Here is a 12,670-nt window from a genome sequence, read left to right as displayed (position 1 = left end):
ACAAAAAAAAACAACAGGTTTCTAGTTTATACGATATTAATTAAATCTGCTTACCTGGAAAAAAACAACTGTAACCTGTAAGTCACTTAACTGCATATAAACATAGTATATATATACATTTAGATTATTATATGGACAGACTTGAATATCATGTCCTGCTCTTTAAATTAAAATCAAGCAACAAGAGAAAATGAAAGCCAGGGGAACAGAAGCTAACCTGGAAACAAAGCCCTGAAACTGATCAGTAAATCAGCTGATTGATCCCCCTCACCTGCTTTTATTTTTTTGTAAACAAAAGGATTTTTCTCTCTATCATCTCCATTTTCTCTCATCTTCTTGTCTGTGAAACCCTGCGATCTCCTGGGCCTTATAAAAAAAAAACCTCCATGGACTTCCAAGGCCCCCTTAACTGTACAGAACAACGCTCAAAGAGACTTTTTGATACCAAGGGATTTGGTGTCACGACCTCAAGGACAGCCATCTCTAAAGGGAGTTTGTTAAGGACACAGTGAAGCTGGTCTTCAGTTCTCGTTTTTAAAACATGAATGGAGCCAAAAGTGCTGAAACGACTCTTTAAGGGGGTTAAAAAAAAAATGGGATAATTGTTGTTATTTATATGAATGTAACGCCCTTGTTGCTTCTTGTATTGGATGAGTATTCTGTAGGTTAGAGAGACTATTAGGATGATGTGGCGTCGCTGCACTCCAGTAACAGTATGTCGTGTTGAAGTCGCCCGTACTCAGTGTGGGAATTTGCAGTGTTCTTGTACAGATTTTCTCTTGATGCCGAGTTGTTGTTTTTTTTTTTTCAAAGGATCTTTTTACATCCTGAACAGTACCGTAAACGTCATGTAGGAACATACATTCATGCACTCTGCTGTGAAGAGGCACAGAAACCTGAAGGTATTGCAAACAAGCAGCAAATGAATGTGTTTAACATTTTTTTTTCTATTTTTTTATTTTTTTTGCACCGATCATTTACTCTCCTCGCAGTCGGAGCCATGTTGGTGCTCCGCGGCCATTTTGTGAGAAGTGTCTCTGGCGCTCGCCACTCAATAGATGGAATAATGACAGCCGGGGCACCGACAACATCCATCAACACCCTCCGCTCCGTCTCTGTCAGCGCCGATAATGGACCATAATGGTGCATCAGAAACACGGCAGAGAAATCACATTTCTTTGATAAAGGAGGAGGTAATAAACGGCTGTTGTAAATTCTGCCGCCTCGGACCCTGACGACAGTGTGTGGGTGTGTGTGTGTGTGTGTGTGTGTGCGTGCATGTGTGTGATGAGCTTCATTACACAAGTCCAATTGGCCTGTCCCAGTATCCCGGGCACAGTTCAGTGCCTCGGCACAAAGCGAGCTGATGAAAACTGCCTTCTGCTGACAATCAGGGAGAACTAGGTCACCTCTGAAGCGGCGTCCCACAGGGCGAGGAGCTCACGAGTCCAAACGACCCCCGAGGAGCCCGAGCGCACGGACACGTATTGTGTAAACACACATGACAACACACAACCCCTCCTGTTGTCTGTGTGAGAAAGAGAAAGAGTGTCGACTAAATGATGGACTGCTGCAGGAACAACCTCGTATTGTCTTCGTCGATGTCTTTTAGCTTCTGTCGTGGTGACGTCAGCAGATGCCAGAATGTATATTTATGCCCCTTTACATTGTTTTTAATACTTCTGTGAAAATAGTATTTGATGTAAAACTTTTGAAAAATGTTTTTGTCAATAAATGTGAATCTGATGTTGTGCTGGATGTGATTTATTTTTTCCAATAAGGGCTAATAATGTGGAAAGATCGGTATCAACAAAAGCATCGTTCATCATTCTTTGTGTATCACTGACCGCATCACACAAAGAAGCATATATATATATATATATATATATATATATATATATATATATATATATATATATATATATACATTCTGTAAACATACATGTGAGAGAAATGGTCGAAAATCCAGAGTGAAGTATTGGTTTATTCCACTGCCTGTAATCAATAGAGATTAACCTTGTAACTGTGTAGGTGAAGAGGCCGGCGCTGCTCAGTTCCTTGATTAATCATCGCAACCATTCCAGGAAAAAAAAAACCCATTCTCAACTAACTGCCTCATCAACTTTGATTATTCGAGCCCCTCCGTGTGTCCAAATGGGGCCGCCTGAAAGACAAAAAGCATGTGTGTGATACAGCGGCCATTGTTATTACCCTTTCACTAAATTAAGAGTTTAGAGCTATGCGTTGGGCAATTTGGGGGGAGAAAGAAAAGAATAGAATAGAATCAATTGTGGTTCTGAAATAAGTGTTTCAATCATTAATGAGATATCTATCATTCAAAAAACAGATGATTACAGAAGGAATGCATAATGGATTTAATACCTTAAGACCTAAACACTGGTGGAATAATCTGCATAAAAATAAAATGCAAAGACAATTTCCCCACATCCTCTTACATCACATTCTCCCTCAACAAAATCCCAGACACAAAACATCAATTACACCTTTTTTCAACACAGCTGTTGAACCCTAACCCTGTTTTCTGAGTAAATACCGTATGCTTGTTTTTTTTAATCCTCATTCACTAAAAAAAATAAATACATTTTGAGCAAACCAAACTGCAACCCCCCCCAGATAGAGGAGCAGCAGCAGCCAAAAGGGGGCCTGTGTCTGGCAGGCCGGCCGGCTGCAGATCTAAATTACTGTAATCAGTGGATGAAAAGCAATCACCAGCCTTGTATGAGCTGCTGGCAGACCGCCTGACCCCCGGCTCTCTCCGCCAATCAGACCGCCGCCTCCCATTCACAACTAATCACCACGTGCGCTCAAGAGCTCGCCGCCTCCCCTCACACATTCGATGGAGGAAGCTCTCTCCTCTGCTGCCTTTGTCTCTTTGTGCCGGGCTGACCGAAGTTGACCGGATTGAAGCCTTTTTTCCCCCCCGGCTGTAGAGGCTCCAAGTTTTCACGTTTAGACTCGGAAACGGGTGGAAGAAAAGAGAACCACATGTTCGGTGTAAATTTAACACACTTACATGGACTAGAGTGGTGCAGGGGGATTACAGATGGAAATGGTTTGTGAGAGTCTGAGTGATTGGAAAGTTTGAAAGAAAGAAGCTCACAGGCCTGATTACAGCGAGTGTTTCACGCCGTGTTTAAGTGTAATATTCTGGGATTGTTGTTGGCGCTGAGGAGGACTAATGGCTGACGTGAAGTTTAGCATTTTAGCCGTCGCTTCTTTGTTATTTTGCAACAGGAAGTAACACAAAAAGGGCGGAGCTAAGTACAACCCCACAGCTGAACACAATTTTTTTTTCAGCAACCAAAACAGTTACACTTCCACGAACAAAAAAAGTAATAAGACAAAAGCTCGGAGGTTACCGCTTTCCAAACAGGCCACGCCCACTTCTTCAAGCAGAAATACAGAAATCTGTCATGTGAAATAACCAAACCCTGCACCACACATCACAGCTGGTGGAGAAACGTTTCCAGGACCTTTCACCCAAAGCACTACCTCATTGCTTTATTAGTAAAGTGTGTGAGGTGGTGACTTGAATTGCAATTTTACTTTACTTCATTATTCATATCTGGAAAAAAAAAACCCATCTGAGATGGACTGCAGATCAGAGGCCTGGACCCAGACAGGTGGAGGCTTTGCTTTGTATTTAAACTACCTTTAAAAGAGGGATCCCTTAAGAAATTCATGTTTTTTTAAGTTTTTGTCGAAAAACATGTTTATGTCATTAAACTTGGCTGGACAGAGTCTTTAAGTGGCCGAATGCCTAAATTATGTAAACCTGAACCGAATGTGGAGGACGGAGGTCCCTGAAGAAAACAACCGACGAACTTCTGAAAAATTACAGACTGGAAGAGAAGAAGGGAAATGGGGGGATGGAGGAAGAGATTATCTGCCATGAACAAGGATGCCCCCCACCCTCCCCTCTTATCTAGACTCTCCGTTTTCTTACCCTCTGCCTCCCCCCTCATGCTTTCCCACCCTCTCCTCGCTGCCAGGGGTGGATCCCAGCGTTTATCTCTACAATCCAGCCCTGGCGTCTCCTAGCAACGGCGCATGGATCATTTAACTGCCCCTGCATCCTCTGTTTTATCCACCCAGTTACATACAATATGCCAACTGCCTTTATTCACATGTTCTGTGCTTTTATGGCCGTGGATCTATACCACCCAGCCCGGTTATTTTTTTATTTATTTAGGGTGTAGTATTTGTCTCTCTGGCTTGAAGCACTCAAACCATATCAGTTCCACACTTGAGTCAGACAGACAGGCAGAAGATGCTGTTCTGTCAGGACGTGTCACTCCGGGATCCAGCAGGTGCACAAAACACACACGACACACCGACACACCCACACACACACACACACACACACACAATCAATGGGGAGAGACAGGACTTGGCCGTCAGTCTGAAAGGCCCTCGCAGAATCAATTAGCATTTAAATTAATGAAGCGCGTAATGAAGAGAGCGCTATCTCTCCTGCAGAAAGCCGTCAGACAGGCGGAGAGAGCTGATTGTGAATCTGCATCAGGAAGACACACTGAAAGGAACATCAAAGATATTCAAATAGCCACTTCATCCCCCCCATACAGTTTTGAAGGAAAAGTGTCAAATTAAAAGCAGAGCTCTTTTAAATACACCTACAATATGTATGTGGTGTAATCACATTTCCATATAAAAAGTCCCATTAATAAAGCACATAATTAAAGATAAAATGATTGCATTGAAGAAAGGCCGTCTCTATCTTTCAATATCCATCAGTGCAAATATGCTTAAAGGAGGCTGCTTCCGGTGCAGATAACCCCAAACGGATCTACCCAGCTCCATTCAGGATGTATTTCATTTCATACAGACTATATTAAAAAATGTTTTACCACAAAATCAATATTGTGTGGAGAGAGACCAGAAAGAAAAACAGTAAAAGGTTATCAGAGGAAAAAAAGAATGAATACATCAATAACAAATAGTTGAACTGACGAGCCGACGCTAACAAGGTAGCTGGTTGTGAGAAATTCTCCAGTTTTTTTCCAACCCAATTGCTCGTAAATAAAGTCACAATTAACAATATGATGTGTTCATGGTATATCAACCATCAGTAGTCAAACGGTAACAACATATTTTAACCACATTTCACACAAATTTAAAATTTAAACGTGTAGTTCTTACAACTCATTCAGATTATTTACCTGAGTGAATTATTTACTGATGTAGTTTTATTGTTGACTCTTTGTCTGATAATCTTTTACTTTCTTTTGTGGTGTTTCCGGGGCTCTATCACTGTGCTGAAACATGTTGGTGTGTTTGCCGTTTGTGTACGTGTACACACACACACACACACACACACACACACACACACCACACACACACACATAGACATAAACAGTGACGCTAGACTGACAGCATGTCTCACATTGAACAAATCTGACTCTATGCTTTCATGCTCGTGTGTGTTTCTGTGTGTGTGTGTGTGTGTGTGTGTGTGTGTGTGTGTGTGTGTGTGTGTGTCTGTGTACACATGCTGACAGCAGCGACTGACTGGCACATAAACCTTATCGCTACAACACAGTGACAATGGAGAGCTTTCTGCCTGGAGCGTCAAAAACCCACACTGGGTGGGGGGGTGCGGGGGGTAGAGGGGGGTGGTGTGCTTCCCTTTCCTCTATGTGACTCATGGATCAAGACTTCCCCTGCATTCAAGACCCCCCCTAAACCTCCCCCCCCCCTTCAGCACCCAGCACCCTTACACACCCCTGTTTGCCCCTGGGGAGCACATCACTGTGTTTTGTTACCTCAACGTCTTCATCTGTCACCTCTCATCCCAAACCTTTAGTGTTCTCGACATCTGAGGAAGAAAGGAAACAAGAAGAGAGGAAGAGGAGAGGAGGAGGAGAAAAGAAAGAAGACATTTGAGAGAGAAAATGAAGGAGAGAAGAAGATGAGCAGAGAGGAGGAAAAGAAAGGAAATAGGAGAGGAGGGAAGGTGAAGATAGGGATGAAGAAAGGAGGAGAGGTGAGGAAACAAGAAGAGAGGAAGAGGAAAGGGGAGAAGAAAAGAAAAGAAAGAAGAAATTAGAGAGAGAGAAATCGAGGAGAGAAGATGAGCAGAGAGGAGGAAAAGTGAGGAGAGGGAAAGAAATTACGAAAGGAGGAGAGACGAGGAAACAGGAAGAGAGGAAGAGGAAAGGAGAGGAGGAGAAGAAAAGAAAGAAGAAATTAGAGAGAGAAAATGAAAGAGAGAAGAAGATGAGCAGAGAGGAGGAAAAGAAAGGAAATAGGAGAGGAGGGAAGGAGATGAAGAAAGGGTGAGGAGAGAAAGGGAACTGAAAAACATGAGAGAAGAGGAAGGAGATGAAAGGGAAGGAAGGTGAAGGGAGGAGGTGGGAAGGTCAAAAAGGAGAGAGAAGAAGAAGAAGAATATTTTACAGGCCTCTCCGTCCTTCAGATGTCTCACAGCTGCTTTGCAGAGACGTATCGCTTCCAAACGTCCAATACGGAGCCACGAACCCGGCACACACACCCACAACACACCGCGTCATCACCACCGCCCCGTCATCACCGCATCGTCCCAGCTGCTGAGAAACACCCACGATGCACCACTCCCTCCGGGGGGGCTTTTCCTGGCCACACGAGGAAGGAGGAAAGAGAGAGAGAGACGTGGGTGGACAGTAATGATGACAGTGGGACGCCGGAGGTTAGCAAGACAGCCACTAGTGTGTGTGTGTGTGTGTGGTGTGTGGTGGGACACCCCTGTGATCTCAGTGTGTCAGAGGATGATGATGGTGATGCTGGTGATGATGACGATGCCGTGTTGTGACAGAGAGACGACTCGTTTCATTCACACAGGCTGCATCTCATTTTTTTTATAACTTATTCTTAAATCGTGTCAGAATGTAGAGCATTGTGTTTATCCAACATAAAGGATACATTTGGTGATATTCTAGATCTCAACAAAATCCCACAAAAAAAGGACAAAATGAAATGATTGTGTGCAACGATCTGTGGCGGGAAAAAGACTCACCTGGCTGCAGTGATGTAAAGCTTTTTTTTTGTGTTTTAATGCAATTTATGTATGCGAGGAGCAAACAGGAAGTCAGCCGGGGTCAGCCCCCCCAAAAAAAACAAACAACAAAAAAAACTTTTCTTTGGAATAAAAGTCAGCGCCATCTTGAAGTGTTACTGTTTATGAATAATAGGATTTCTTCATTAATCACCACAGTGGCGATGTTGACACTGAGGATGACTTTTGCTGTTGTTGTTGTTGTTGTTGGTGTTGTTGTTGTTGGTGTTGTTGTATACCATAAAGACCCTGCAAAGTGTTCCCATTATTTTGTCCATCCTTACCAGCAGCTGGTTATGTAGTACCGCTCCCTGCTGCTAGTCTGCAGTGTTGAGTCTCCTTTTTCTCATTGTCACACAATATCTCTCTCTCTCTCTCTCTCTCTCTCTCTCTCTCTCTCTCTCTCTCTCTCTCTCTCTCTCATCTCTCTCTCTCTCTCTCTCTCTCTCTCTCTCTCTCTCTCTCTCTCTCTCTCTCTCTCTCCTCCCAATCATTGTCACCCTAACAACTACCTTTGACTATGGCCTGTGGATAAATTCACTATTACCAGGTCACTGCCTAGCAGTATATCTGTCTGTCTGTCCACACACACACACACAACACACACACACACACACACACACACACACACACACACACACACACACACACACACACACACACTCTCTTTCTAGACGCTGTCGACTCCAATCATCGGCTGCCGAGGAGGCACAAAGCTTTAAAAAAGAGAGGAGAAAAATAACCATGGCAACAAATTTGAGGCAATTTCAGTAATGATATGAGTTCGACGTCAAGCTGGATTACAGTATGTTGGGCAGAGGAAGAAAAGGCTCTCAGTCCTGCTTCTGAACAGACAGGAATAGAACAAGAAGTTGCATCTTTGTGTTTACAACAGCAAAAAAAAAAAGAAAAAAGAAAGAAAAAAAGGTGAGCTTTCTTTTTGTTGCCCCTCTGATGATCACGCTTTGCTACGATGACACCGTTTTCTTTTTTTGTCACATTATGGCAAAATAGGACACACAGTCATTCACACAGAATGAATGTCTGAGCATAAATGGCAGCTGGCAAAACAGGTTAAGCCGAGCGTGAAAATCAACATGAATTCCCCACTCGGCTGGAGCTCGATGCCCCTGATGCGGCGCTCCCTGCGACCCCGCGTCCGCCTCCCCAGACAGCCCTTCACACGGCGGCGTGGAGGATAAGGATGCTCTCGGATACCGAGATGTCATCTGTTGGATTTAGTTTTGATTTTTTTTTTACTTCACCCTTATTCCATTCTTTTTTTTAATTTGATCAATGATTTAATATATTTTTTTTAAATATATGGTTCCTCTTAAACTGACACAAAGCAGCAATTCAGACATTGTCTATCAGGAGCACATTAGACTGATATTTGAGGAATCAGTTCACAAGGCTTTTGTTGCTGTTGAAGACATGAGCAGCCACACTTTAACCTAAGCCCATTGAAAGCTGCTTTATAATGTAACTGTAAATGTAATGTAACTGTGACGAGTTATAAGATTATCAGAATAAAATTCCTCATCATATCTGTCCAGTGGAAAACCTTTGAATTTTTTGATTTTCAACTTAAGTGTTGAGACCCATTTCTATTATCTGATTATCTGAAAAACAGCACTGTTTATCTTAGCCCATGAAACATTTTGGAGGAACCTGTGATGACATCCTGGAGAGTTGAAAGCTAATTCTGAAAATGTTATTATGCTGCACAGCAAGAGGAGGCTGTGTGTGCTAATTCAAGACAAATGGTGCGTTTTATCCTGACTAATTTCAAAAGCATTCAAGTCCAAATCCTGAAACTTGAATTTTCTAAAAATGTAAACGTCATTTGCATCAGTGTCCTCTTCCTTGATGTTTGCAAGAAAGGGACAGAGAGTCGGTACAGGCTATAGCCTGGATCAGTTTGTCCCCCCCTTCTTATCTTAAAGTGTTTTTTGTTCATCCTGCCAGTGTGCCATTTTACACAGGGAGCTGCAAACCACTGACCCCCCTGTGCCATTTAGATCCCGCTGAGCGCAGATGCCTTGGGGTCAAAATTGTCCTTTTTGTAATTGCAAGAGCAAAACGGTTGTTTTTAAATAGCTTCTCTCACCATCAATTAAACTGGCTTTAAACACACAGCAGTTGAGATTTTGTCTTTAGTTGCAATTTTAGAAATAGTAACAAAGCCCATTTTTTTAAGACCAAATAAACGTGTGAAAAATGAATAATCAAAAAGGGGGAAGATCACGATCATCTTCTCATCCTTTGATTTACAGCTGCTGTTCGGCAAAAATTCAAAATGGGGCATTCAAATGAAGCTGGGTCCTTTCACCGTTCAGAAAGCAGCAGCTGTAGGAGGCAACATTCATGGAGAGTGGAGGAAAGAGAAAAACGAAGAGAAGGAGTGTGTGTGCGTGTGTCTCACTCTCTGTGTGTGTGTGTGTGTGTGTGGGGGGGGGGGGTCTGCTATTAATCTCTCCCCTTCATTCATTCACTCTACAATGAATTGCAGCTGTGGCTGCAGATAAAAACTGAGCTTTTTTTTTCCTCGGGTGATTATCTACAGTCAGGTGCCTGGGTGGAGGTATGATCACAACAGAGCAGAGGGAGGCCGGGAAAGAGAAGAGGAGGAGGTGGAGGAGGTGAGGGGACGAGCAGGGAGCAAAGAAAGTATGAAGTTAATATGAGAGAACGGAGGAAAGAGGAGATATGAAAAGAGAGTTAGAAGACGAGGACACAAGATACCTGAAAGAGATAAATAAAATTACTGAAGGGACGGGGAGATCACTGCAACTAACCATGATTTTTCATTGTCAATTAATCTGATTGTTTTCTCAATCAAACGATTCATTGTTTCGGTCTTTAAAACAGTGAAAAATGCCCCATCACAATTTTCTTGAGCCACAAATCAGAAGGACAAAGATATTCAATTTACTTTATAGTAAAACAAGAAAATGGACTTTGAAGACGTGCTATTTGATCGTGGGTCAAATAAACGAGACTCTGAGTCTGCAGCTAATGTCTCTGGCTGCACACTGCTACTTTGAGCTAAATGCTAGCATGCTAATGCCTACCATGTTCACTAACATTTACGAATGAGCACTAAACAGCTACTTTGAGCTAAATGCTAGCATGCTAATGTCTACCATGTTCACTAACATTTACGAATGAGCACTAAACAGCTACTTTGAGCTAAATGCTAGCATGCTAATGTCTACCATGTTCACTAACATTTACGAATGAGCACTAAACAGCTACTTTGAGCTAAATGCTAGCATGCTAATGTCTACCATGTTCACTAACATTTACGAATGAGCACTAAACAGCTACTTTGAGCTAAATGCTAGCATGCTAATGCCTACCATGTTCACTAACATTTACGAATGAGCACTAAACAGCTACTTTGAGCTAAATGCTAGCATGCTAATGTCTACCATGTTCACTAACATTTACGAATGAGCACTAAACAGCTACTTTGAGCTAAATGCTAGCATGCTAATGTCTACCATGTTCACTAAAATACGAATGAGCACTAAACTCAAAGTACAGCCGAGGCTGATGATGGGAATGCCATTAGTTTTCAAAGCAAGAGGGTCCAGGGGTTTGAATCCCCTCTGTGTGGAGTTTATAACGTGTCAGCGTTTTTTTCTTCGGGAACACCGGCTTGATCCATCGATTATGGAGCGATCAAAATGAAAAATTAGTAAAAGGTGCCCCAAAGTTCTTACAATTCATCCTGAGGGGAAAACGAATGTCTGAACAAAATGTAATCTCATTAGTAGTTGTTTCTCTAAAAAACACACGCCAACCTCAGTCAGAGGATCATGACAGTCATTAGGATTCACCTTCTGGGGACTGTGAATTTCATTTATTGACAACCCATCAATTTAGTTGTTGAGCTATTTCAGTGGCGGACAAAAGACGTTAGCCAGCAAAACCCACAAACACACTGACTGGAAATAGTAGGTTTGGCCCCGCCCCCTTTCAGGAGCCGAGCGTGGGGCGGGGCTGTCATACAGAGAGCTGAGAGACTGAAATGCAATAAGGCAGCAGTGAGAGGAGATACGAAGGTGTTTATTATTGTTTGCTGTTTATCTCAACTAAACAGAACCTGCACAATAGAGATGCTATCTCGCTCCACCTAAAGGAGGGAGAAACATTTCAGATGGTGGTAGCAGTGATAAGCTACACTCAAGATTGAATTAGGGGGAGAGGCGTGATCTAATAGCTTGACTTCTGTCGCTGCAGATACGACCGGAAGCATCTTTACTCGAACTGACGGGATGTGAGAGGGATATCCTGATCTGTGAATAAAATGTCAAATAAAGAGGTTTTTAAAGAGAGGATTTAGAAGAGTTTTGTGGGGACCAAAGAAGCTACAACGTGTGTGTATTATTTAATTAAAATGGACCATTATCCTTCTGAGCTGAAAAAGAACATCAGTCAATTCAGGAAATCACCAAAAAGGAGATATGTACACGCTCAAGCCTTCTAACGCCATACGCATTATGGCTCTAGAGGTCAAAATGGACGGATATGTCAACAAAACAGCGGCCTTTAACACTGCTCTGGGTTTCAGTCAACGCTGGTTTCTTTTAACAGTCGCTGCCGTCAAATGGATCAGGAGTCCATATGAACCCCTTCTAGTGGCCAACAGTTGCCCATGTTGCCGTTGCCTAGCGACAGTGTTCTCACAACATAATCATAACTCATGCTCACACCTTCCGCAAATCATAGTGCCACAAGTTCCACGACCACCACGATCATTTCCTGACCAAGTACCAACGCTGTGAGCTTTCCCCTGAGCGTTACCGAGTCGTTTTGTGCCTGAACACAACCAAATCTTAATCTTGATACATTTACATTTCGGAGATGCCACATATAAACATCCGTTTTGAAAGCCCTCCCTTACCTTCCAGCTAGCCACTGGTTTCGATTCATTTCAACACACAACACTTTTGGAGACGGACCGAAATCAAAAAATAAAATGAAGAACGGAAACATACCCGGATCGTGCAGCCGTCAATTTGTAGCTCAGTAAACACAACATGGGCCGACGGAGTTTCATATATATTTATATAAAATGGGACAATTTATCGAAATATCGGAATATCGATATATCATGATACTCCCTACACTGGAGTCAAATATCGCTATAAAAAAATTCAAAATCAACGTTTATTAATATATGCAGGCGCTACTTACTGATTCCATGCATTAAGCCTGTTACCATTTTGCCTCACCAGAGTCACTACTTCCTGACTCCTCTTGTATGTCTACATATGAATGCACTTTGTTTCACAAATTCTGTGAAACTGACCCCACAATGCAGTGAATAAACACAGTATACGATACATTCCTGCTTTTACCTTTTCACTGGTATTTTCTCTCCTTTAGATACACAGATCAATTATTTCTTGCAATATATCGTGTATCACAATATCGTGATATCATCGTTATCGTGAGTTACTCTGTGATTCCCACCCATAATGGGTATATATATATAAACTTATGACTGTAAATGTAGATTGTATAGTCATCATCGTAGAGGTGAAATGCTGCCCCCTATTTGTTTCATGCATGCGGCGAGGCATTACA

The 12,670-nt window shown here is 42.4% G+C and overlaps 1 protein-coding gene across 1 annotated transcript in view; it reads left to right on the top strand.

Annotated features, from left to right (window-relative positions):
• The window catches only part of arhgap40 (Rho GTPase activating protein 40), a gene marked incomplete at its 3' end in the record, with an annotated part of 26,466 nt that overhangs the window by 13,501 nt on the left and 295 nt on the right, over positions 1 to 12,670 (top strand). The window lies entirely within an intron of this gene.

This window comes from Eutrigla gurnardus, assembly GCF_963514095.1.
Source record: "Eutrigla gurnardus genome assembly, chromosome: 2".
Lineage (NCBI taxonomy): Eukaryota > Metazoa > Chordata > Actinopteri > Perciformes > Triglidae > Eutrigla > Eutrigla gurnardus.
Note: the sequence above shows the minus strand (reverse complement) of the source record. Positions and strands in the feature narration are given on the sequence as shown.